The 23,071-nt window shown below is 25.4% G+C and overlaps 1 protein-coding gene across 4 annotated transcripts in view; it reads right to left on the bottom strand.

Annotated features, from left to right (window-relative positions):
- LOC111681562 (5-hydroxytryptamine receptor 1) overlaps positions 1 to 23,071 on the bottom strand; it is a 118,722-nt gene that overhangs the window by 67,498 nt on the left and 28,153 nt on the right. For 2 of the 4 annotated variants that reach the window (XM_046948559.1, XM_046948558.1), the window contains one exon: positions 1,614 to 1,677. The exons of 1 other annotated variant lie outside the window; for it this stretch is intronic. The gene's annotated coding sequence lies outside the window, so the exon portion shown is untranslated. Of the gene's footprint in view, positions 1 to 1,613; positions 1,678 to 13,814; positions 13,866 to 23,071 lie in introns of those variants that run through there. One more of the 4 variants, XM_046948560.1, reaches the window with a different exon arrangement.

Here is a 23,071-nt window from a genome sequence, read left to right as displayed (position 1 = left end):
CACCCAACTTAAAGTACACCAGTCGACTCAGAATCATTTTTGGATTAGATTCAGTTACATATGTATGTCCTCCTTACGCACACTAGATCCACATTTCAATTTTCAGGATAATTTGATGAAATTTAGCCCGCTCACCACTTTATTTCACTTGAGCTCACAATTATGTTAACTGTTCTAATTTCTCTACTCGTTAGCTTTTGTGAGAGGCGACCTAATTCTCACACATTTTTACATACATATAAATCAAATTTTTCTTACAAACTTAAACATACTTTTTACAATGTTAAATTTTTTCTGTAAAAATTATTTTTTTATCTTTTTTCCTCTAAAAGTTGACAATACATGTTTACTGATGTCTACTGTCAAGGTTTGCAATTGTGTGTGTAGGTTTTTTTTCAGGGTGAGTATTGCTTTGGGTCAGAGTGTTTTTAACAGATTCGTCCTGTAGGTATGATTGTTGAGGAAATGTGTCAGGATATTAACAAAAGTGTAAGACAACAACTTGAGCAACAACACCACTTTTTTGACAAACATAACACATCTGCAAACCAGTAAGAATATTTGTTGACCATTTATTTATGCAAATTTCAGAGATTCAAAAGAATTTTAACTTTTTAATCTGTGTTTGATGATAAATAGCAAAAAAGTTGTTGTAAGAGAGAAAAACTAAAGAAAAGTTTTTTGTTGTTTAATTTAACGTTTAATGTTTTCTTGTTATACTCTGGGGAGAGTTGATCATCAAATTAAGTAAATTTTATTTAAACTTTATATTATACCCAAAGGAATTATGACAAAAAAGCTTTTTCTTAATTATAGTTATATGTAAATGTTTGTATTTAATTGTACATTGAAAGTAATTGCAAAACTGATTATTCCCTTGTAATTACAGAATTGTGTGCTTTTGACAATTATTTTGATTCTCATTTGGCTTTTCACGAAATTTAAACTGTTTTTCTAGTTTAGACATGAAAAAATATTTGCAGTATGATATGATGGTATGAGTTATTAAGCAATTATTAAAGAAAAATTATAATTTTCAATCATTAGTAAACATTTTGTGTGTTGTATTAATTTTTTTCAATAAGTCTGTAATTAATTTTTTTTTATATTCCGAATTTAATCCGTAACATTATTCATTGTTACCTAAAAAATAATTTAGTCGAAATTATTAAAAATCAGAAAAATATAATATTTTATAAAAGCCTTTCAAACAAATTTTTCACACAAAATTTGATTTATAAAATAAGGTTTGTTTATGAGTAAAATCTTTAATCTTTATTCAAAATATCAAAATAAAAAAATTAAAAAATACAATTTTTCGAGAATTTTTTGAAAATTATACAAAGTTGTCGTAATGTACATTAAAAGAAAGGCCTATAAAAAATCTTTCTTCTTATATACAATATATAGAAGAAGTATAAAAAGAGCTATTTTCTAATACTTCCATTTAGTAAATTTTATTTCATTTTCGCTTGGTTTCCTGGTATAATTAATTTTATTTATCTATTACCCCCACAAATTTTATATTTTTAAATAAATTAAGATTTATTTACCCATTAAAAATATAATAAAAGAAATTCGTTAATCTAATCTTGGAACAAAAAAAAACTTACCTTATTTTTAGTAGTTTGGTTTTCTAATCATAACTTTTTGTTTGCAGCACGATCATTTTTTTAACTGGAATGAAACGAATTTTTAAGATTTAATTAAAACCTTCTATAAATCACAAACAAATTGTTTATCTCTATTTTTATTTTTAATAAGCTATTTTAAAATTTAAATACTAGCTGGTGAGATAATAAGTAAACAAAAAAATTAAATATATATAGTTTATTTATTAAACCATAAAACCAATAAATTAAAGGGATTTTTTTTTAATTTTACATATAAAATATAAATTTCTTTTAAAATAAATACAATTTATATACCATGAACTTGAATTTATGCAAATTCTAAGCATTCATGTTAAACCATAATAATTGCTCTTTTTTAAAGTTCAAGCTATTATAGTAAAAATAAAAGTAACCAAACCCCAGAATTATAAAGTAGATTTTAAAATTAAGCATTTAAAAATTCATAAACACTAATACTAAGAAGAAAACGCTTATTGAGAAAGTAATTTCCGTTGTAATAATACATACAAGGAAATTAACATACTGCACACAGATGTATTCTAATTTAAGTGTTGCCATCTAATAAACTATATGTATTTATGAAAGCTTTATACATTATACCTTTATTAAACCTCTGAAAATTGTTTAGCTAAAAAAGTTTTTAAACAAAAGTTTTTATGTAATAATATACTAAAGTTAATCAAAATAAGTCATTAACTTAAATTGTTCCAAAATCAACAACTCTAAATTTGTATAATTATTTTATACAAGTGTTGGCAACACTGAAGATGATAAGTGGTTTAATAGGAAACAATTTTAAATATTTAAATATATTTACTTACACATATTCTCACAGCAAAATTGTTATTATTATACACCAGAGAAAACCCTGTAGTTTGTGGTAGTTGACCAAACTTTTATTTGTGTAAGGCGAGAGGGTAAATTAAATTAATCCTACGAAGATAAAAGTGGACAATTGACGGATCATTAGTATAATTCTTGTGAATTATTTAAACTACAGTATAGAAAAAATATTTTTTAACTAACTTTTTCCTAGATTATACGATTGAATGCATAACTCTACAAATGACTTACTTACAATCACATACGTACTTATTATTTGTACACACAGAAAGAAATGCTTTATTTAATGCACATATACATTACTAAGCAGTTGTGTAGTAAGTATAAAAGCAAACGTATTCTGTGTCGTAAATATTTTTGTGTGTAAAAACAAAATAGTTTTCGGGATAAGTTGTAATAACTTATTAAAGCACTTATTTGAAAAAATCGTATTAAGTACTTATTTCCAAAGTTTTTTTGAAACATTACTTTACAATCAAAATTTTTACTGAGAAACTGTTAAAAACGGATCATTTATATTATTATACGTATACTGCTGGGAATTTTAAATATGCTTTTCTGAATGACTGAATGTCCATAAATATTCAAAGTCATTCAAGTACTTATGTGGATGTAAATAAAAACCCTTAAATAGAGCTCATAATTAGTATATATATACTAGCAGATACATGTATATGTGTAGACACATGCATATGTATGTACGAATCAAGGACAACATTTAGTTTTGTAAACATAAAAAAATACACTTGAACTATAATGGCGTCTCTACAAGGCGATAAAAATCATTAACAGTTTGCAAGTTCATTGTTATATTTTAAAATTTATTTTATAATAATTTTGTATAATCTACATTATCATTATCTATCGATTCATAGTTTTATTATGAGTAGATTGTCTGTCTGCCCTTAATATCATAGAAATATTCTAATCGAAACGGAAACTCCAGAAATCGATTCAATTCAAATCATTATTTTGTTTTTGGGCCTTGATTACACGGTTTACATGTGCGGACGGACTTAATCTTAATGGCTTAATCGATTTTAAAATCCAATAACATTATAAAGGTGTAGAGCATAAATAGTTATAATATTTCATTATCTTTTTCTTTATATTGACATTTTCTTTTAATTTTTTATTGTCAAGTGACTCACCGTTTGAGTTTTTATATCTTAAAAAAAATTGTTTATCACTGATAAGTTCATGATGAATTTATTATATTAGATATTAGAAATTATGTCATATGTATGTATGTAAATTGTTGTTGCATAAAACTAAAAAGAAATTGAAAAATAAACAATATAAAAAAGTATAGTTGCGCATCGCCGACCATATGATACCCTACATCAGATTTCTTTTAATAATAAAGTATTTATGTGTTTTTTCTCTAATTCCGAAATATTTAAATAATTTGTTAACAATAAAAAATTATTTCTTAAAGAGAGTTTGTACGGGAGTAAGACTACATATATGGTTATCCTTATAGATATTGGTATAGGAATTTACATTTAAGGTATTTATGCTGAATTTGATCGTGATACTAAGTTTATAAGTTTTATAAGTTTATAAGTGAATTTAGACTTATATAAAACTAAGTTGTGAAAATTTTGTAAATATATTAAAACATTTAACAGTTATAAGCTCAAGAGCCCTTTTATGAGGCTACGGTTATATGGGGGCTAGGTGAAATAATGGGCCAATAGGAAAGTACGTGTCAAATTCACCTATCTTAAAAATTGCTACCTGTAGAGTGCACACCAAGGGCTAAGCTTAATCGACTCAGAACTTTGTACTTTAAGGAAGCATAACACCCTCCTCACTACAGTGATGTAGAGTGTAAAAACGTTTAAATAACTTTTTGGTGTTTATGCTCAAATAAGTAATGCACAGTGATAAAAAATGAATTCTAGATTACAGAAACCATTAATTATTAGATATTATAGAAAAACATCGAAAAGGAGTTCGAACAAATCTAAATTTATTTTATAGTAATATTAAAGAACTATCTGAATTTTTAATTTTGTTTCATTCAATGCAATTAGCATTTTTTTGAAATATTTAATTTTGTTTCATTCAATGCAATTAGCATTTTTTTGAAATATTTTTGTAAACAACCTTTATTTAGTCCCACTGTATATCAAATAAAAAAGTGTATGGAAATAAAACCAAAACAAATAAATCTTAAGACAAACAAAGCTGTAATAATTTATTTAATAAGTAACTGTCTTAAGAAAGTTTTTAATACAGAAATATGTGTATTAGGGGAAATAAAAAAATATGTTGTTTTGTTTTTATTAAATCGAATTGAAGGAAAAGAAATAAAACTTAATCGAAATTACTTTCGAAAGAAAAAATTTGTGTTAACTTTATTCGTTCATGCCTTTTTGTTGAAAAATCTTTATGTGCTCTTGATAATAGTACATATAAGTTTTTCGTATAGCTCCCACATAAGCGATGCCCCGTTTTTATAAAAAAAAATCCAAATCTTTTTGCCAAATTTTATAAGAATAAAATTTTTTATGAATTTGTAATTTATTATTCAATGGTTCCAGTAACAATGTGGCAATGAAACACAACAATTAACTTTTCAATGACAACTGACAGAAAATGAAAACAAACTTGTATTTGCAATTGAAAACCATAATTTGGCGCACAATAAAATTGCTAAACAGTTGTGCAGTAAGTAAAACAACTGACTAACACAATGTTAAAGAAAAATCCTAAAAGTACTAACGGGATTACTTACCGGACCTTGTGATCTTAGATAAAATCAATTTATTCCAGTAATTTTTAAAACGAATCTATTTTGAATCTGTAGCTTACTAGAGAAAATATATTCTATGTAGTGAGTGCTCTATGTATGAGTGCTGTCTTACTAACACCAAAAGAGATTTTCAATCTCTCATTAACTAAACCAGTAAGTTTTAATCGTAAACTGAAAATACAAAATGCACAATGCCCTAGATTCGTAATCTCGTTTGCTTTTTTATAAAAAAAATAACCAAAACTCAAATCCCTGTTTGTAGGTACTTATTTATCCTTACATTTGTAAGCGTACGTGGTATGTACTTGGAGTTAAAATAATAAGTTAAAATTCCAATGAGTCAGTAGAGAAAAGAGGTTTTATTGACTTTTTAAGTTTTTCCTGGAGTTGGTATGTGAATAACATTTGGTTAGCCAAATACTTTTACTTGTTCTTTAACAAAGATAAATATTTTGTTTTATCTATTTACACGTGCATGTGTAATTTATCCGACAAATTTAATAATTGTGAAATATACTTTAACAAAGTAGAAAAAAAAAACGCTGGTAAAAATACGTTTTCTTACAAAATGTTTTGTTGCTCAACATTTATCTAGTTGATGGTTTATTATACCCTACATTACTTAAGTGGGCAAGGTATAATGTCCTAAAGTATGCCAATCAGCTCAGAATCATTTTCTGCGTACCCTTCAGAATATGAATTGAATGTCCACAATTCACATACATATATCTCTATGAAATTCTGCACAAATAAACATAATATAAATGTATACCCCAAATCGATCCATAGGTGACCTTATAATAATTCTCAATTAGTGTAGATTTTCTTATGATCGACCACGTCCGACTTTAATTCTTACTTGTTTTTATTTAATTTTATTCACTTATTTTTTTTTTTTGTTATTGCCGTAGGTCTTTAGACACTTGCCTACAAATTCACTATAATGTGAAAATCAAACTGCCAAGGAAACGAAGCACGTAAATAATTGTTTTGATAAAAATTTTCAAATTCGTTATTATAGCTGTTTTTGTTTGGTATTTTATATTTTTTATGATATCTAAACCAGCACAACTATGAATGGGCCAAACACAAGGCGTCTAAATAAGTAAATAGCAACCGATTTTTTTTAACAATTTCCACCTGATTGCACTTTTGCTTTTGTGTACATGTCCAATTTTTTCTTAAATTAATTTACCATTTTGTATTAGAGTTCTGCGTACAATTTTTAAGCAAAATAATAAATTTATTTTAAAATATAATGAAATAAAACGAAAGAAATTTGTTAAATTGTCTGCTTTCATTTATAAATCAGTATAATTTTGTTCTTGTTTATTTTTGAATTTTAAATGATTAATAGCAGAAAAATAAATAAACCAAAAAAAAAATAACATATGTTATTTTACTATGGTTATCAGTAGAATTTGTTGGTATCAATAAATTCGTCAAATAATTTTAATGGTGATTGACGAATTTGTTTTTGTCATTTAAAAGCAAGCAAATAATTTAAAATCTCCGCTGTTGTAGGTAATTTTTCAAACATTTAACCTAAAAATTGGAGACTATAACCTTGTATTTTTGAATATGGGTATTTATAATGTACAGTAACAGAATTTGATTTGTTAAGTCAAAGTGTTCATTATAATAATTTTTTTTAATTATATATTTTTTTAGTCTGCTCATTTTCCGTCGTGTGTTATTTTGGGATCCTACTTTTACCTTTTATATATATGGGCGTAACATGCCGCCTAATGAAAATAACAATTGGGCTTACGTAAAACCACTGTGATAATGTCAAGAAAATTATTGTTCTATTTGTATTTTTGGTTTTAATTATTAAGCATTAACAACCAATTTTTTTATCACTTATCATATGAAAAACTAAGATAAACCAAGTATTTTCATATTTTATTTAAAATATTTTTATCTTTTCATCCACTTTATGAAATTTTATTTTCACTTTTGCTAAAATTGCGTATGTGTTATAATTTTTATATCGTTAATATGCGTTAAAATATTAATGGATTTTTGCATGACAGATTAAGTACTTGTGTGTAGAAAATGTATCTGCTTGTCTGTCTGTATGTTTATATGAAGTCCATTCCACACACACAAAATATGCAAATTAATAAAATAAGAATATTTCATAATATTCTGTGAAAATATGTGAAAATTTGCTTAAGAAATTAAGTCTTTTATAATCTTAAATATTTATACTTTCTAAAAGTAAATAACATTGATATAAGCAACATTTTGAAATGTTATTTTTTTATAGTTTTATGGATACTACATATACGCTATAGATTTACATAATGTATATCAAATAAAATTTAGGACAAAGTTAAAATTTTTTAACATATGCCCCTTCCAAATCACTAAGTGACTAAAAACTTCCCTAACCCTCCGTCATGCGCATGTATCTGGCCAGATATTTTACGAATTTAACTGTGATTTTAATATATTTCTGAATTGATTAGGAGTTTGAGTCTCCAGGTACCCTCTACAAATATTGTTAGATATCGTAATATTGTTACTAAAATTGCATATTTTTTATATAAATGTACTGAAATACATAGTGTATCTCTCCAGATACATGCGCTACGTACGTGACTATCGGAACATGTGCATGACGAAGGGTTAAAATTAGGGAAACATTAAGTATCAATGTTGAAAAAATCTTATTCTTGAGTTATTCTGGGAAAAAATAAAAGAAGTTAAAATGTCTAACTACCATCCGCTCTAGTTATTTACTTAGTTTGAAAGGAAGTGTACACAGAATTAATATATACGCCTGGTAACATATTGACAACATCCGTTGTCAAGTGTATAGATACATACGACAACACTAGGCAATGTCATACTAAGTAACTAACTAAAGCGTACGTGTGTATATACTTCACAATGGATGTTATTAAAAATTTGATTTTGATTTGGAACTAGGCGTGTATATATTTTTTCCCCTGTGTATATACATCAAACACGAATATTTGATGTATATGCACCAGACTTCCTAACAAGTGCATCATGTGAGAATAGAACCCACCACTTCCGTTTACCTGACTAGGACAGTAAATATTAACCTACCGGAGGCTACGTAACCTACCGGAGACCTGCTTTAAGTTCAGCAGTTCTTGACCGATAAGTCAAAAATTTTGTTCATAGCAATTGCTCTTAAAATAAACACCATTTCAAAGATTTTGAAACAAACAAATTTTATTTTTTAGTTAAAAAATATATATTTTTTATAGGTATCCCATTATGGGATTATAAAGTCATTAAGTAAATTTTACAAGATTTCTTCTTATTAAAAAGTAAGCATTTACTTATAATATTATTACTAGACTCTTTCTAAGTAATGCAGACGGTAAATACTAGTCATTAATTAGTCGGTGGTTGTGTAAGTACAAGTAATTACCGTAAGTAATTACTATGATATCACAAAAAGAAAAAAGAAGTTAATAACATAATATTATATATAAGACTAGACTCCTTCTAACTGATAAAGACGGTATATATAATTAAAATTGCTTTTCCTGGGCATGTATCACTACAACTTGTTTAATATTAATGAAAAAAACCTGAAAAACAATTTTTTAATAAACATTTTACAGCAATGTTTGTCATATGCAAACAACTGTGCCTATTAATATTCATCATTATCTAAGAATGCTCATGTGTGATTAACAAAAAAAGTTTCAAAACTTTTTCCTTCTTTATCATACACATTATTACATATTTCTTAAATATACCACAACTCAAACATTGCATTAAGAATAACGAGGAAAATTTGATTAAAAACAAAAGTTTTCTTTGCGTTAATAAGATAGACTTAGTGCCTTTGCATGCGAATATTAAATAAAATACTTATGTACTTAAACTTACTAATTTTCGACAAACTTAATGAGATTTAAACTGTGCTACAAAATGCGTTAATATTTGTATATTATTTTGGAAAAAGAGCCCAACACATACATTTGCATAGTCTTTTCTAATATTTGTTTCTATTATTATTATGATGTTTGTCTGAAATTTTTGTTGTTTTGTGTACTTTTCAATATTTACGGTATTAACATATATTTGAATAAATTATTTGCGTCTACTTAAATACATATGAATTTGGTTAAAAATAAAACACATGTGTAGGAAAACTTTTTTTGTTTAAGCTCCTTAAAGCTCAGACAATGAGTGTTTTTAATTGCTGCAATTAAATCTGTTCTTCAATTTATGTGTTTTGTTTTTGTCTTTTTCATATCAGACAGTGTTCGTGTTTTAAGTGAATTATGAACAATTTTGTTTATAGTAATTTCTAAATGACCTTGTTTTAGTTTATGAGATTTAGTTTAGTAGGTTAAAGAAATCATTTATGCTGCTTATTATAATAAAATTGTAATTGGAAAATTATAAGAATTAAATTGATTATATATTTTATTAAGATATTTTGATATATTGGTTATTGTGTTTAATAAAGAATTGCTATATTCTAAAAGAAAAAAACTTGTATGAGGAGTATGTATAGTAGAGTATCCCAAGGAACAGCCCTTTTAAGAATTTCATATAGGAATACCACTCAATCAATGCGTATTAATGTACTAAACACGAGAAAAATAAAAACAAGTATGAATGTATAGTCGGGCGTAGCCGACTATATAATACCCTACACCTGTCAGTATGTATGTTAAATATGGGGATTATTTAAAAAATAAAACATTTGGTTTGTTTTTTAACTTTATTTCGGAGTATTTTTACTTTTATTTTGGCAAAAAAAAATATTTTTTTTACAAGAGGGTTCAAAGGGGAGTAGGGAAAAATATGGCCCTATCCTTAAAAATGTTGGTAGGGGGAGTTGAGTCTTCTTCAATAATATTTATGTAGAATTTAAAAGTGTTAATAGTGTTTGTAAGTGAATTTTGACCTTTAAGTCATTTTCTGAAGGGGAGTTTGTATGAGGGATAGGATCAATGAAGCCCGATCATTTCAAAAATCGGCAGTGTCATTTAAAGTTCTATAAAACAAAGTTTTGTCGACTTTTGTTAACATAATAGATCATTTAAATTAATTATAAGCCAAAAGGCCCTATTTGGAGTGAACGGTTGTATGGGGGCTAGTCGAAATAATGGACCGATTTTAACCATTTTCAATAGGCTTCGTCCCTGGGCCAAAAGAAGCGTGTGTGCCAAATTTCATCTAATTATCTTGAAAATTGCGGCCTGTACCTTGCGCACAAGGTTTACATGGACAGCCAGCCGGCCAGACGGACGGACGGACATAGCTTAATCGACTCAGAAAATGATTCTAAGCCGATTGGAATACTTTAAGGTGGGTATTAGACGAATATTTTTCTATGTTACAAACATCACATAGCTTAATCGACTCAGAAAATGATTCTAAGCCGATTGGAATACTTTATGGTGGGTATTAGACGAATATTTTTCTATGTTACAAACATCAACACAAACCCCACTAAAGTGGTGTAGGGTATAAATATTTTTTTGGAATGATCCTTAGCATTCCTATCAGAGATTAAAAATTCTGACCTCAGTATAATTTTTGAAAAAAAAGATATTTTAAATTTTTTTTCGAAATGGATCTTAAAAATTCCGTAATTTTGAACTGATAAAGGCAAAAATAATTTTAAAATTTAGAATATATGTAGAATATTTTTGATCTACGATATGATTTAAAATGGGTTTTTGAATATATTATACTGAGATCAAGATTTTCAGTCGCTGGTAGGTTACTGATCTTTTCAAAACAAATTGTTTTTTAATTTTCTCATATCTAGTAAAATGCATTGTTTTAGAGGCATTCCTCCTAAAATGTGATACTCGGGACTCCTTAATGTATAGTTATTGACAGATTCTCATAAAAATTCCGTTCAAAGACATGATCTAAACTAGTAGGGGATCTTTTTGGATCAATGATACCTTATAAAAGCATCCAACATTAGACTGTCCCAAAGAACTTCATGTTAAGAATCTCATATATAAATACCTCTAATTTTTTCTTTTTTTTAATTTATTTGTTTCTCAACATGCACTAAAAGTCGTTTCGCCATATCAGAAATACTGTAAAAAATGAATTGTTTTTACATTGATCCAACTCACAAAATATTGACATAATTTGAGATTTTTACAATTGCGGTTATGTAACATACAAATGTACAAAACACCTTATTTCCAGGTAACATAAAAATTATCCATAAAAAAACTTCAAGTTAAAAATACATTTTATGATCAACAAATAGTTTTTAATTATACAGGATTATAAAAATAACTAAATATAAAACCTTAAAAATATTATAAAATTGAATAATTATTAGTTCAGTTGTCATAATTACATATAATTTATTCTAAATTACACAACATCATTTTCTTATTAAACAAATGTCAATTCATAATCATATCAAAAATATAAATTTTTTTCATGTAAGATTTTTTTTAAATTTTAAAATAATACTGCTATATTAATTCAAGAATATTTTTGATTTGGTTAACTTTAATAATGATGCCTTGAACTTAACTTTACGAGTTGTACTGTGTATAAAAAGTTATTTGATTGTTTGTTATTTGTTGCCTTTATTTATTTTGTGTGTCAGCAGTGTACATCATTAAAATGGATTTTATTGATTTTCCGGAACATTTTTATGACATTGTACTTTTAAGTTAGAGTAAAAGAAATAGAATGAAATAAACATTACTGAGTATGTTTTATTGTAGTTGTTTGTATACACACACAGATGTACATACATTTACTTTTTAAAAAGCTTAAGACTAAATTGTACAAGACCAATCAATACTTTTTTTTTTAATTTCATATCATTATAATTTTTACGATGTTAGTTGACGGTTTAATATGGTTTATGATATACTTTAAATAAAAGAGGACATATTAATTTCATCATATTATCACATGTACAGTATTTGTTATTTTTTTGGATCCAACCAGCACTCAAGGGATGACTGCAGTGCATTGTACTGGAACTAGATGGTCTTTTTCAATATCATTTTTAAATAAAATAAAATTTTGCCTAATTAAACCATATTTGATTATAAACAGAACATTATTCATTGAAATTTGTACACTATTTAAAAAAACAAATCGCATTTAAAAAGTCATTCTTCCATTAATAATATTGAATGTTGCCAAAAATTCCAATTTCAATATTTAATGCTTTCAAGATTTTTAGAAATTTTCATCAAAGCATTTATTATGTGCAGCTGTATTTTTTCTTGCTCTTTATAAGAAATTTTCAATTCATTTATCGTTTATTTTTGGAAAATTCTCTGTGTGTCTGTGTGGGTGATTGTCAATCCATTTGTGAATGTGCAATGTATGTGTACATTTGTTGTATAGTAGTTGTGTGCAGCACGTAAAGTATTTGTCATTTGCATTATTTTCTTTTCATTTCTTTTGGTCTTTCCTTCTCCTCCTTTGCGTTAGTTGAAGTTTATTTATAATTGGTTTGCTGACTGGTTTTGCATGTCAACATCTTATTTTTCTTAAATTTTCCATTTGTGCGTTCATTTGCTTGGTTGTATGCTCATTCAACTTCTGGTAAGTTTTTTTTATTTTTGTATGACCAACAAACATTTCATTAATGTGTCATGTTATGTTCCATGTAGGCGTGTTTACATTTTACATGTCATACATATTTATAATTTATTATTTTGCAAGCAATTAATTCAATTTTTTCCATTTCGTGAATCGAAATTAAATTGAGAAATAAATTTCTTTACTATTTCAGATTTTTTTAACCAAACACCAACAAATTACACATTTGGCTGTCAATCTTAAAAATATTTCAAAAATATATTAATTAAAATATCGTGTTTTTATTTAATTAAATTATATTAATTCTCACTTTTGATGAAAATTTAAACTATCAATATTCTAAACCAAATGAGAATTACAATTTTGTTAACGCTTAAACATAAAAGTTCTTCAGTGCAATGTCTTCTTTAAAAACTATTAATTAAATACAAAATCTTTAATTTAAAAGTATTCTAATTACAAAGGAGAGATACATTTAACTTAAACTTTAAATAAATTTTATTTAATCGGATTATTTTTATAAATGAAAATAGATTAAATAGAAAAAATTAGCTAAATATCAAAAAATTTAAGCTTTTCTATTAAAGCTATAAATAACGAAAAATTAATCTCTTAATTTTACATTAAATGATGATAATAATGAATATTTACATTTAAAGCAATTAAATTTGAATATTACTTAAAATAAAACAAACCATTTTGCTCATAATTTATTTCCTGCAAATAAACACAAATCAACAAATATGTTTGTAAAATATTGCCCAATCATGAAAAGAATGAAATGAAAATTTAATTTATTTATGTTTCTATGTATAAGGACTACCTACAAATTTAAGCATTAAATTAATTTTTACTGGTCAACACACCAGTGGGCTGGCAACCAGTCAGCCAGTAAGTCAACCTTCCATTTCGTATACCACCAGTGTCAATGAAAATATTATAAGGAATAACTTTTGTGTTCTGTTTTCTGATGGTGTAAAATAAAAAATACCTTTAATTTATTACATGACAAAATAATAAGTTATTACCTTTTAAGTTTGTGAAAAGACTTAAAGAAGATGAAGCAAATGAAAAAAACACACTTAAAGTAAGTAGAGGTCGGTTTAAAAGTATTCTGGAATAATAGAAATAGAAAATATTAAGTTAAACTGCTTTTTTTGAAAATAAAACTTTAAAACTTATTTTGTCAGATTAATTCGAAATTTTTTGTAGTATTTGTGATTTTTTTTTCCAAATTTCTTACAAGGAAACTCAACATAATTTTGTTATTATATAAAAGGTCAAAAACGTCTACATGCAACATATTAAAAAAAATATTTTTTTAAAAAATGTTTGTTTTTTAAAATTTTAAAATATAAATATTTAATATAAATAATTGAAATTTGTACATGAAAAATATCATATAATTTTACCGAAAATATTTTTTCAGTATATCATAAAGAAACATTCAATAACCTCTATCGTTCTGAGTACATAGAAGTACAATAATAACGTCTTTTTAACAATGTGTCATATAATTACTTTCTAACTTATTAGTCAGCTTCTGCTTGAAGATATAGAATCTGTATACGTTTTCTCATACGATTTAGGATGACTACTTTTTCTAATTACTTGTAATTCGTGGACTACTTTACTTCTTCCTTTCAATCAAAATTCTTCTTGAAAAGGACCTCTGTTCCCTACCAGCTATTGAATATTTTGATCATAGTAAAATATATAAAAAAATCTGCAATTTTTTTCGAAACTTTTTTATGAAAAGAAAACTTATTAAGCTCAATAATGTTTAAACAAGATGCGATTTCATTTTAACAAAATCATTTTTGAGAATTTAGAAACAATTTATTTTATCCTCAATTTGGAATCATTAATCGCGAACTACTGAATTATTTATCTATCTCATTTCTTCTATAGTATTTTAAAAGTTACACAGAAGGATGGACTGACATTGGTAATTAATTTCAACAGCTGTTTTTTTTTTTCATCATGAGAATTTATACCGATTTTTTACAAATCCAAATAACACAAAACCCTCTGCAGCTAAGTCGACGCTGACAAACTCCACATAGTATGTCATTTCTAAAAAATATATTATAACAAAGGAAAGTTGAATTAATTTTTTTTAGTAACTTTATTAAGCTAATTTGCTGTGATATAAAAACGTTTAATTTAAATGTTAAAATATTTTTTTATATCCAAGCTAAAAGTGTAAATAAGAGTGCTAAATTACTGATTATAATTTTTTACATTAATATTAAATGGTTTAATTTAATTAACTTTATTGATGCTGTTAAGATAAAAAACCAAATAATAGATGTGACCATAAAATAAAGTAGACGGTTCAACGTTGTTTTTTAATTAAATGGAAACTACTGTTTTTAATAAATAATAAAAAAATATTTATTTAATAACAAAATTTCATTAAAAAAAATTTAGCATTTTCATAACAAGCCTTAAATTTAGCTATAAATAAGTACTTAACATTTGCTAAAAATTGTATAAAACACTTCAAAATGTAATAATAAGTAGGGTATAAACGTTTTTCATAACACCTACTTAAACATAAAAGGTTTGAATTAAATTTCATAAAAATGACACTTATAGTTTGAGAGCTTTTCTTAAAAATGAAAGTAAGTTACAAATTAGTGTCGACTTTTATTAAACAGTTTTTTAAAAAAGTTTGTAATATTTGCAAAAAAAAAACCTGACAGACTTTGTTTGCATTATTAATGTTTTAGACGATGTTTTATTTTAAGGATAACCTTTATATTTACTTATGCGCATATGTATTATACATACATATGTATATTTTAAATAGAAAACCTCGCATGCAAAAATTTACATTTACTGATTTTGCATTTACTCTGTGAACATTGTGAAATGTTGTTTTATTTGCATGTTGCAACATTATGTATGTGTTGTTTGCAACAGGTGTTAAAACATGTTGAAACTATACTTATCATTCTTTTAAATCTTGTTGACCTTCTCATGTTGTTGCAGTTGTTGCTAGAAGGCTTTATTTTTTTTTTTTTTTTGTACAAATTGTTTATACTGTGAAACATGTTGTATTTGATATTTAACACAGAGGATACGAGTAGAAAACTTTACACGTACATACATTATCGCTCATTTACCACAAGACTGGTATAATCCAAAAAATGTCGTTTCAAGAACAATGGTTTTGAATGTTTAATGTCATTTTACTATTTTTAAAATAACTTTTCACCAAATCAAGGAATCAACCTGGATTTAGAAAGTAGTTAATAATATTCTTATTTAAATAGATATTTAATTTTTCTATTTTTATTTTCTACTGGTTTAAGATCGTATCTTGCATCTCTTCTGGAAAAGGGTATATGTATATAAGTTTGTTATTCCACAATATAATTTTCCGACTCGAATATATAAAATAACGATTAAGCCATTTCCTTTTTTAATATAAATAAATAAATAAATAATTCTATCAGAAATGCGTTAAAAAGTTTACTATTTAAAATCAGAAAAAATAAAATAAACTAGGTAGCTTTCTCGTATATTTTTATATCGAATAAAAGTAAAATATTAATATTTTTTTATTTTTGCAACATTTTTTTTCGCAGCATTTGAAAACATAATTTTAATTCTATGTCGTTATTATGTATGAATTCATTAAATTACTACAAATTTTTCTGTACATGTGAATTAATTTTTAAGGTTTTGAAATCTGTATTTTGGAATAATCCAAAAAGAAAGCTTTTATTTAACACTAATATTTCCGCAAATCATATGGGGCTATAGCTGTCTGAAAGCAAAGTGTTTTTTTTTCAAATAAACGCTACTAGGCCCGCTCTAATGAAAGAAATTTAATTTTTCTTTCGCAATATCTATTAAATCCATCAATATAATTTACTGCATAAAATTTACAAAATTTTTGCATCACGTCTTAAGTTAATAATACAAAAAAAAGAAAATTAAATTTTGCAAAAATTTTAAAATTATTATAAAAAGTTTGCATTAACAAATTTTTTAATGCGCATTTCACCCGGAGGAGTAGTTATAAGGAGATTATAATTGCATATTCTTGACAAGTTTGCAGGGACCTACACTATCTCTGACATCAACAGAATATATATTTTAAAGATTAACCCAAATACGAGGCATTTTAATTTAGTTTCATATATTCTTAAAAATATTTGATTTAGTTCATATTCATAAATTAATATTAAGGGCGATTCTTGTTTAATTTGAAATATTTTTGTAAGACTTTGAGGGCTTTTAAAAAATATTTAATTACAAAATATGTACACTAGGGGGGTCCAGTTTGTATAAATCTCATATCAGTGGAAATCTTATGAAATTTATATATAAATAGAAAACCCAAGATCGGGAACATAATATTTTCGGTTACATAATATTTAATTATTTTAATTATTTACATTAAAAAACAAATATAAAAAAATAAATATATATTCATATGATATTCAAATCGCCTTTCAAAAACCTTTTATATGATACCAAATTTTTAATTATATGGCACCTTTGATACCGTACCGAAATCAGGACTAAAAAATTGTATGTGGTATCTTGATCTAAATGAATGATCTATGTTTTCGGCGCTCAGCGATTTCTATTTTGTGGCCACCCCAATGTACATAATTCCAATTACTGACCTGCAAGTAAATGAAAATAATTTCATAAATTATTAACAATAATACACTTGTACATAGTAACTACTACATATACAAATTACAGAAAATATTGTAAAATTAATTTAACTCAAAAATTCCCTTAAGGTACATTCCTATAGAAATCATTAAAGTTATATTTTATTATTTGAAACTTAACTTATTTTAAATATTTATTTATGTTTAATTAAACTAAAACACAAACAATATGTTTACATAATATCAAGTACATACTTTTGAATACAGCATTATTTTTGCTTACGATAAATTAAAACCCTTTAATAGAAAATCTCTTTTAATTTATATTAATTTGTAGTTGAATTTGAACAGCCTAATATCAGTCATTAAATTAAGTATTGTGGGCGAATGTTTATTTACACAATTCTTGTGTTCAAGAGAGATGAAAGGATAAAGAATAAAATAAATGAATATGTAGGTATACAAATAACTTCCTCCAATATTTACTGAGATTTATCAGTAAATATAATTAAAAAATTGTATGCATTAAGGAAGGGATTTAAATTTGAACTACTAAAAAATATGTAGGATAGAGCAGAATATCTATGGCATTTAAGATAATTTTTTAAAACCAAAGGAAAAAAGTTCTTTCAAAATCGGGTCAAACAAATCAATTAGTATTTCGCTATAACAACGCTAAACATAATTTGCCAAATCAGATCAAAGTTATTTAAAAAATTGTGATTTGCAAGTTGGCCACCGTTTTGAAGGTATTTTTGTTAAATTTTATGCTTTTACACACGAATATTTAAAAAGTATTTTGTCATTTGCTTTGGTGCATTTCCAAGTTAATGGACTTTATGTATCCTACATAAGCACAACAAGTTGCTTTGTTTGAAATACTCTAATATATATATTTTTTAGATTTTTCTTAGGACTAGAACTGTTCCCAAACTGTTTTAAAAAATATATGAACAAACAATTAACATTGACATCTAATAGCTGAGGACCATTTATATCCATTTATCCATTTATATATGCATTACATCAGAGTAATAATAAAACGACTCTCAACAACATGGACCTGTGTAATGCACGCTGTGAACCATGTTTTTTTCAGCAGGACTACTTAACGGATAACTTTAAACAGAGTACTAGCCTTTATCCGTTAAGTAGTCCTGTAGAAAACAACATGGTTCACAGCGTGCATTACATAGGTCTATGTTGAGATATCAACATGGGGATTTATGGTTTATTATTACTTATATGTTATGTAAATAAAACCAAAATTTTATGCTCTTAAAAAATAAAAATAAAATGTAAGTTTTTGGAAAATTTTTCGTTATATTTTTTTATAAATGAAAAATGTATCTAAATTATCCATCTATAATGGATGTTGGAACACATGTTTATAAACATTTATTTAAATTTCCACATGAATTAACTAGAATCCACATTATTTCATACAATTGATTAATTTTTTCTCAACAATAAAATATTCGCTATATTTTTTTGTGTGTGAAGTTTTTTTAAAAAAATTTCACATAATTTTTTTTAAAAACACAGTATTTAGCTTGAAGTACTATTATAATGTTTACAGAAGTGTCGTTTTGGAATCACATAAACGGGTCATGTGCTCCAATAGTTTTTGCAGGGGTATTCCAATGAAAAATGGTCCAAGAGACACCCAATTCTAAAAGTAACTTTAAGTAAACAATTTTAAAAATTCTGAAAATACGTTAAATGTATACACAAACATCATTGAAACATAATTAAATAAAAATTACATGACTACCCAGTTTTAAAAGCATATTAATGGGCTGACTGATTAATGAAGCAGCAAGCTGACTATATAATTTTGTAGTCATCTGCTCGGATGGTTAATTTATACGTTTGGTTTGACTCAGTTCGGTAGTATGGTTTTAAGTTAAACCGCAAATAATGAATTTTTTCTCGCATTCACATATGCACATTAGGGTGGTTTACATATAAGTGAATTTATTATTAAAAAAATATATATTAATTACTTATGAAATATATTGAATTTCAAGTGAATCTATAAAGTTTATTAAAATATAGATAAATATATAATATTTTTATAATTTTAAAAAATTATAAATTTAATATGTAATTACTTCTTATTCTTGTAGCGTTTGTAAGATCCAACTTAATAATGTTTCCCGAAAACACAGTATACATATATGCTTAATCACTCACTTTACCTGTATTAAATATATAAATGAAAGTTTTTTATTTACCTTTTTTGTTGCTACAAATACATACAAACATATTACATATTTAAGTACAGATGTAGGCTAATTAACAATAAAGTGTCATTTTTATATAAAACCATAATCCTTGTGAAAAAGCGTAAATACTATGGTTTATAATATTTAATATTGTTGATAGCAAAATTGCTGATGACAAAGATATAAACATTTATAAAAATATGAATACTTACACATACATATATGTATGTAGGTATATCGTTATATGAAAACCTAAATGCCCTAAATAAAAAACTACTACTTTAAATTACTTTAACATTTATATATTTGTTTATTAACTATGAAATTGTAAAATTTTATTTGTTAATACCCAATAAAATGCACTTTAAATGAATACATGCGATTTATTGTTTTTTAAAGACAAATTTAAATACATACATACTTCAAAATCATTAAGAGAACAAGGTAACCTTATGCCTGCCATATCTCGTCCTGTTTGAGCGACAAACCCTTTTTTAACTTAAATTTCAAAAGTTAAAGTTTTTAATGTAACTTGCGTCCTCTTGCTTCAAAATAAATTAGTTCTCAAGGGCATATGTTTAATATATTTGTAAGTAAAAAACTCCAAATTTTCCCTAAAATACTACTTTTTTATAAAAAGTTAGCTTAACTTGGAAAAATATATATAAAAAATATTTATTTATCCTTTTAGAAGGTTTTTTATAATTAACAGCTTTTTGGATTTCATATGACAATATTTAGTTTGTAAACATATATGTACGTATTTTTAACGCCATTATAATTAAATATTTATGTACATTAATGTGGCTCCAAAATTGCATTTCTCACATACGAAATTGAAAGCACCTTTAGTATGTTACCTAATGTTAGAATATCTTCTTTGGAAAAGAAATTTAAAAAGAAATTTTGAAAATTTTAAAAAGAACATTTTTATCCTTTGACCCAGCTTATAGAATATTAACCATAGGACAAATATTTTTAGAAACGATCTCTTAGAATAAACTAAAATTTAATTTTCGGTGGGAATAAAAGTATCTTATTTTTTCTCCAAACAATCGAAAACACTCTAATATGTATACTTATGAGTATTAGGAGTGCCTCAGTATATACAAATTAAAAAATGCTATTGAAAATTGTTGTTTATCATCAATAATAATTGTGGGCTTACATAAGTCAAACTTTTAATTTTTCAAGAAATATTAGTTATAATTTTCAACCCACAGCAATGTTATTTACTGTTGATATCATTGCGAGTGGCCGATTGACATCTTATGCATAACATATTTCTATTAATATTACCAGTGTATATTCTCCAACAAAAAAGTAGAGGGAGACTGGGGTTGAACTCGGTGTCTCTTAATTTGTAGTTAGAAGCTCTTAACACTGAGCTACTGATTTATTATTCGGGCAAATCTCTAATTGTTGTTATAAATAGCATGTAATTTTTGTAAAATTTTTTGTACTTTCTAAATCATTTAATGAAAACGTACACTTTCAGCATTACATTTCGTCAGAAATGTGCCATGTGTTTATTATATGCACTACATTTAATTAGAATTTATTTTTATAAACTTCATACGAAAATTTATCAAATGTGAACTATTGATAACAATGGTGAAATGTAGTTTATGTTTGGCAAAATTTTGACCACTTCATATACCACTGGTAACTAGTAATTTGGAAATGCGGTAATATAACTAGCGAAAGGTGCAAATTGGCACTTTTCGTACTGTAGGTTTAGTACTTTGGCTATCATTTTCGATGTTAGTGTGTCATACAATTTTATGAATATATATTTTTTTACGAATACAACCATAAATATGCTGAAGAAGATAAATGTGTGTATACAACATTTAATTTAATTATTTCATTAAAATATAAGTATTTTTTTCAATCCTCCCTCTGTTTGTTGTTTAATTTAACAAACGCAGCATATATGTCAACATTAATTATGCAAATAATTTGAGTAAATGGATTTCCGATAGATCTTGTGAATAAATTATGTTCACAAACAATAAAACACATTTGTATATAATTTTTTTTTTTACAATCTGTGTGTAATGAAAAATATTTTTATATTTAATATTCATATATAATAATTAATAAATTTGTGGATTTGTATAAATAAATTATATGATTTTGCAATATAGCTGTGTAATTGAAAATTACAATAAGTATGAGCAGTTTTTTAAAAATTAAAAATTTAATTATAATATTATTAGTATTGTAGTTGGAATTAAAATTTTTATGTTTCGATATGATAGTGAAATGTTTATAGGATTATAATGAAAATGAGCAGTAAAATGAATAAGCTGATAATAAGAACTTTTAAAAGTCAATCCATAAACCACTGATATTTCCGTAAACCACGTTTGGAGGTTTTCTATTTTTTTAATTTCATGTTCAAAGATAAATAATATATGTTTACAAAATCATAAACGCGAATGAATCATTTAGTATCTCCAAAGTAACAAAGTTATGACTATGTACACATATTTTTATATTTACACTACATTATGGGTTTGTACAGATGTAAAAATATTTCTTAAATCACATGCAGATTTATATTGAAAAAATTATATTTAAAGGCATTATTAAAAATAATGATCTGTTAAATTTTTCAAAAATCCTATGAAAATTTAAAAATAACTATTTAATAATATTAAAATTTAAAATTATTTTACACATCAAACCACAAACATGTTTGAAAATGTTCCGTTTAAACATTTTGTGTCAATCTCTCACGTAAATAATATTAAAATGGCTACAACAGTTCAGGTGGAGACATTAAAATAAGCAGGCTCACATATACATACATAGAAATTTTTACAACAATATTTAATGACATTATGTTTAACAATATCGATGAAGAAAAGTTCACAATGTGTAACTAATATTTCATTATACATTATATAATTAAGCTTGTTACACAGTGATACAATTTTACATTTTTTTACATTGAATAAGACCATGTACATATGACACTAGAGGTCATGTATGCATATACAAATACTGTGTTTTCACTTTTTAATTCAAATGGTTTTAAAGATTTAAGGATATAAACATTAGTTTTTATCAGTATAGGTATCAAATGAAAGAGGACAATCCGAAAATCAAAACTAATTTTAATATAATTGTTCAAGAAAAAAATGACATCATTTCGTATCCTTGAGAATTTTCAATATATTTTTCTTAAATCAAAGTAGATATCGTATTCAGAAAAACTGTATACTCAGTTTTCAATTTTAATATTCCTTTACCATAATATTTCGGAAATATGCTTTTAATGTATAATCTTTCATTACAATGTAACAAATTATAAAATTGAGAATTTTTATCTTTTATGTATCTTTTTATTTATCTTTTTTCGTATCAGACAAATTTCGTTATATTCACTTCAAAAGTTAAAGTAGAGTA

The sequence above is a fragment of the Lucilia cuprina genome, chromosome 4 (genome assembly GCF_022045245.1).
Source record: "Lucilia cuprina isolate Lc7/37 chromosome 4, ASM2204524v1, whole genome shotgun sequence".
NCBI lineage: Eukaryota > Metazoa > Arthropoda > Insecta > Diptera > Calliphoridae > Lucilia > Lucilia cuprina.
The sequence above is the reverse complement of the archived record's forward strand: the minus strand, read 5'-3'. Positions and strand labels throughout refer to the sequence as shown.